At 57.9% G+C, this 5,591-nt stretch overlaps 1 pseudogene; it reads left to right on the forward strand.

The window, feature by feature from the left end:
• The first annotated feature begins 862 nt into the window (after positions 1–862).
• On the forward strand, positions 863–4,081 carry LOC109769833 (uncharacterized; annotated as a pseudogene).
• Positions 4,082–5,591: the final 1,510 nt, after the last annotated feature.

Consider the following 5,591-nt stretch of genomic DNA (forward strand, 5'->3'; position numbering starts at 1 on the left):
CGACTTGTCCTATGTGGCACACAAAATCAGCCAAAACGTGCCAAGATTCATGCAGAAACTGTTGAACGGCGATTGAGGCGTGTGGTTGAGTTGGCTAATGCCCACACGTGTGGGCGTTATCTTTTTCGATTTTATATGGTGGGAAGATTGATCTTGTTTAACTCCGTTATCTATTCCTTTGCCGCCTACTGGCTGTCCACAATTGAGCTGCCTCGTTGGTTGCGCTAGGAGATTGGCCGCATTCAGCGCCACCTGGCTCTGCCGTGGGGCTGAAGGTTGCCACAGTGGGAACTGTAAGGTGGCATGGACCAAAATTTGCCGTCCTAAGCAGCTTGGCGGCCTTGGGGTGATCGACCTCACACTCTTCAGCACTGCCCTTCGCCTCAAATGGCTCTCGCATGAGCGGCTGTCGCCTTCCAAGCCTTGGTACGGCCTCCCGGTCCCGCACAACCTCAACGAGACAGCGACCGTGCGGTTTTTGTTGCGGCGGTCGGCGACGGGCTTCATGCGCGATTTTGGTTCGACGGTTGGATTGATGGCAATGCTCCCTTCCTTCTTGCACCGGCCATATTCCTGGCCTCCTCTCGCGAGCATTGCTCTGTCTCCGATGCATTGAACGGCAGCAGATGGATCATGGATCTATGTGGAAGGGTCAGCGCCGACACCCTACCTGAGTTTGTCACGCTCTGGACAGCTATCCAACGCGTGCGGCTCACATCGGGTGTTGTTGACTCCTTCTTGTGGCGTCTTTCTACTAGCGGAGAATTTTCTGTCACTTCAGCATACCGCCTCATGTTCCTTGGCTCCACTGAACTTCGTCACCTTGGCGTAGTTTGGAAGGCCTGGGCACCGGCAAACTGTCGCTTCTTCGGCTGGTTTTTTGTGCTTGTGCAGAACAGACTACTCACGACAGACAGGCTGCTTGCTAGGCAATGGCCACCGAACTCATATTTCTGCCCTCTCTACCGGTGCAATCTTGAAATGGCTGAGAAAGCGGAAGAGTAGAGAGCGCTCTCCCCCCGCCCCCTCCTACGCCGGCTGCCACTCCGGCACTGGCGTCCACCCTCCCCGCCGGCGGCCACTCCGGCCCCGGCGTCCCCCTTCCCTGCTCCCCTCCCTTTTCTCTCCATGGCTTCCGGATCCAGTAGCCCCCCCTCTGTCTCGTCAGCGCTTCAGCGGGAGCGGCCGGTCGTATCGGGGCTGGGGATCTCGGGCTCCCCTGGCTCGGCGCTTTCGTCCTCGGCGGGCGGTGGTCCGGTGGATGGCCCTGGTCTGGCGCAAGCCGAGGGCTGGCGCCGGCCGGGGCACTCCCGCAAGGCGATGTGGCCGCGTCGTCGGGCTCTGCAGCATCAGCGGGAGGTGGGCTGCAGCCCGGTCCGGGCGGCGTCCCCGTCCTCCTCGGAGCGGAGGCTGATTCCGCCGGAGCTGTATGGCCTCTGTTTCAGATGCTTCGAAGATGGCCATCGGCGTCAGGACTGCACCAACGTGCCCCCTGCTGCGGCCTCCCTGGCCATGTCTCCTCCCAGTGCAGGGAGCCTCGAAGAGCGGTGATCGCGCAGGTTGCTCGCAGGTCGGAGGCACCTCGGCAGGCACCGGCTTTGAGGCGGAGGTTGTCGGAGCCTAGGCGGAGCGCGCCGGTGGCGCCGCTCTCGCCAGTTGCGCCCAACCTCCCTTCCACGCCGCTGGGGGCGGTTATGCATGCGGGGCCGTCTGAGATCTGTGTGCTTCAGCGGTCGGAGGGCATGAACGGTCTTGAGCGGAGGCTGCATTTGGCTGTGGGGATGTACGTTGGAGGAGCTCGGCCGCCGGTCTCCTGCGAAGAGGCGGCGGTGGCGATTTCGGCACAGCTTGGGGTGCCAAGATTTCGCTTTTCCGTTCATAAGTTCCATGCGGAGGACTTTCTGGTGGTGTTTGCTGCACACGAGTTCAGGAACAAAGCACTGGCGGGTGGCGGCACCGTTCATTGAGCATCTTGGCATCAAGCTTTTCATCAAGCCATGGCTCAGGCAGGCGGGGGCGGCATCTAGGGTGATGCGGGTTCAGGTGGACATCATGATCGAGGGGATCCCGTCTCATGCTTGGGCCAGGGACACGGCGGCAGAGTTGCTCGGGAGTGCGTGCTTGATCGACAGTTTGGCGCCGCAGACAACCAGCAGGGAGGACTTGTCGTTGTACAAGCTGAGAGCTTGGTGCGTCGATCCGGACGACGTGCCGGCGTTCAGGAAGCTCTGGGTGCCGAAGCCGCCGGAGGTGAGCGTGGACCCCGCGGCGCGGCGTGCTTCATTCCGCCAGCTGCTGGAGTACCCAGCGTTCATCCACATCGGAAGGGTGAGGGACTTCTCGCCACCGGAGCTTTGGAGGCGGGCATCTGGGTCGGATAGCAGGAGTGGTCAGAGCGGGCTGCCGGACAGCTCGGGCGGCTCGTTCCAGGGAGGAGAGTGGGTTGTGCAGCCTTGGACTCGCGGAGTGTGTGATGATCGGGGTGCTGGCCGACGATCGCATTTTCCGGCCAACGACGGTGGTGGCGGCGCGCAACGCAGGTCCTACCGGGCGGCGCTGGAAGGCAGGGTGGGGCCATCTGCATGGAGGCTTCCGCACATGGGATCGGGCGCTTTGGCCGTCACACCTGCCCCGGTGGTGGCCCACGACGACCGGACTGTTCGGGAGCAGGAGCGTTCAAACGGGCTTATCCTAACGCAAAGTGAGATGCGCACAGCGCTGGGGACAGCTGGCAATCGGACCGTGCCCTCCAAGGGGCCAATCCTGGAGAACAGCGAGCTGCCCACAGAGGTGGAGACAGCTGCCAAGTCGGTACGGGCGGATCAGTGCATCCCAGAGATGGAGAGGACGTTCGCTCTGATGCATATGGTGGACCAGGAGACCGGCGCTGATCCCGACAGGATGCGCGGTTGGAGCGGGCCCAGACTGAGCCGGTGCTGGTTCCGTCGATGGCGACCAGGGACAGGGCCACAGATGAGGACAAGGAGGCTGGAAGCGCTCAGAGGACAGCTAGGGAGGGGCCACCACCGCTAGACAAGGAGGCAGGATCCGGTGCGGCTTGCAGGATCGGAAAAAGATGGGGATTCGTCTGGTGTGAGGCTGGCATCGGCGCAGGAGATCCTGACGGAGGCATCAGAGGCTGTTCCTACCCCTTGCGACCCCACCCCGCAGTTGCTGGGCTGGGTCCCAGTCCTGAGTTGATTGGCGCAGCGGGATCCGTGTCGCTGGGCGAGGCTGACCGCGCATCGGAGCTAGCGCCTGGGGGTTCAGTTTCTATTGGATGCTGCGGTGGTTGATGGGACTACGTCGGGTGCCCATGCAGGTGGGGATCCAATCCTGCATGGCAATGAGATCGTCGTGCATGGGCACACCCAGGATGAGCATGCGGTGGAGGAGAGCCTATCTGCAAAGGAATTGGCAGCGCTTGGGAATATCAAATCTTTCTGCTCGGGACTCCTGAAGAAACTGGCGCCACCACTTCTAAAGGAGATTGAAGGCATATGGGGGGTACAAACGGGCCAAGACTCATTCACACCTAGGCGCACCACGAGATCAGTGTGCACATCAGGGAGCAGGAAGACCAAAGCGACGGCCGCGGAGACAGTGCTACTCAAAACTCTGGGGATCACTAGCGATGATCTGGCGGTCTCGGATGACGCGCTAGGTCAGCTACGAATGATGTTTGACTCCTCGGTGCAGGAACATCAGCTTACGGCAATCGCGGCCATATTCGGGAAGATCATACCCACCAATTTGGCATGTGAGCTGGAGCAGACGATGATGCTGTCAGTCTAGACAGTAGTGGACGTGACTCGGGGTGCACTAGGTTCTCCATGTCGCACGCCGCTTTGGAAGTTGTGTGCTAGAGCGTTAGGGGGCTGAACAGCCCTGCTAAGAAAAAGGCGCTTAGGGAGTTCGTGGACACGGTGCGTGTCGCGATCATATGTATCCTGGAGTCCAAGATCGATAGGGTGGACCAGTTCACTGTCCTACAATGCATGGGCCCATCCTATGAGGGTTTCACTTATCTCCCGGCTTCTGTGATGAGGGGTGGAATTATAGTGGGTTGGGATTCATCTAAGGTGTAATTATCGAACGTGGCCCTAGACTCTAACTTCCTAACAGCATTTGTGTCTCCTCTAGAAGGGCCCACGTGGTGGCTTTCGGTGGTTTACGGGCCTCAGGAGGATCTCGATAAGATTCAATTCCTGGATGATCTTTCGGAGAGGAGGAGGCTCTACCCCGGGCTGTGGCTGGTTATCGGAGACTTCAACTTGATACTCCACGCTGCAGATAAAAATAACAACCGGCTTGATCGTAGGATGATGGGCAAATTTAAGCGGTTTGTGGATGATAATGGCCTCAAGGAGCTATTCTTGCACGGGAGGACATACACGTGGAGCAATGAGCAGGAGGTTCCTACGCTGACGAAAATTGATAGGGCGTTTGTGTCCGTGGACTGGGAGCTGGACCATCCAGACTGCTTGCTGCAAGCCCTATCCACTTAGGGCTCGGATCACTGCCCGCTGTACCTGTCGCTCGAGGAACACCTTCAGCCAAGGAAGAGATTCAGGTTCGAGCTTTTCTGGACCAAGCTCGATGGCTTTTTGGATGCGGTCGCTGAAGCATGGGTTAGTGAGGAGGAGATCACAGACCCTTTCCTGCGCCTTGATGTGCTTCTACGGAACACGGCGAAGTACATCACGGCTAGGGGCCAACGGAGGGTGGGCAAAATTAAGCTTCAAATTGCATGTGCAAATCTGGTCATCTTGAGATTTGATTGTGCCCAGGAGACTAGGCTGCTCTTGGAGAGGGAAATATGGCTACGGGCTACGCTCAAGCAACTGGTTCTCGGGCTGGCCTCGCTTCAAAGAACCATAGCTAGGCAGAGATCCCACATAAGATGGCTGCAAGAAGGAGATGCCAACACCAAATTGTTCCACCTGATAGCTAATGGAAGGAAGGCCAAGAACTTCATACCCGCAATTACCTGAAACGGGCAGACGATCATTGACCAAAAGGGCAAAGAGGAGGTTTGATGCCTTCAAGGAGATCATGGGGAAGGACTCGGCACATGAGCACACTGTTGATCTCGAGTTTCTGAACATTCTATCGTTGGATCTCTCTGAGCAAGACTTGGTGTTCCAGGAGGAGGAAGTATGGGATGTGATCAAGGAGATGCCATCGGACAGGGCGTCGGGGCCGGATGGATTTATCGGAGTCTTTTTCCAAAAAACTTGGAGCATGGTCAAACGAGATATATTGGCAGCCCTGCCCAAATTGTTCCTGGATAATGAGCATGTACTGTAAAGGACTTCCGGCCAATCTGCTTGGTGCATAGTATACCTAAGATTGCATCCAGACTATGCAAGCGAATGCCAGAGCTTGTCAACACAAACCAGTCGGCATTCATTAAAGGGCGCAGCATCCATGACAATTTTCCCCTGGTCAGGCAATTGGCACGGCGACTTCATAAGAGGAAAGCTAAAGGAGTGCTGCTTAAATTAGATATTTCGAAGGCATTCGATTCTCTATCTTGGCCTTTCCTCTTCAAAGTTCTGCGAGCGAAGGGCTTCTCCAAGCGGTGGCTA

The sequence above is a fragment of the Aegilops tauschii genome, chromosome 3, assembly GCF_002575655.3.
Source record: "Aegilops tauschii subsp. strangulata cultivar AL8/78 chromosome 3, Aet v6.0, whole genome shotgun sequence".
NCBI classification, from domain to species: Eukaryota; Viridiplantae; Streptophyta; class Magnoliopsida; order Poales; family Poaceae; genus Aegilops; species Aegilops tauschii.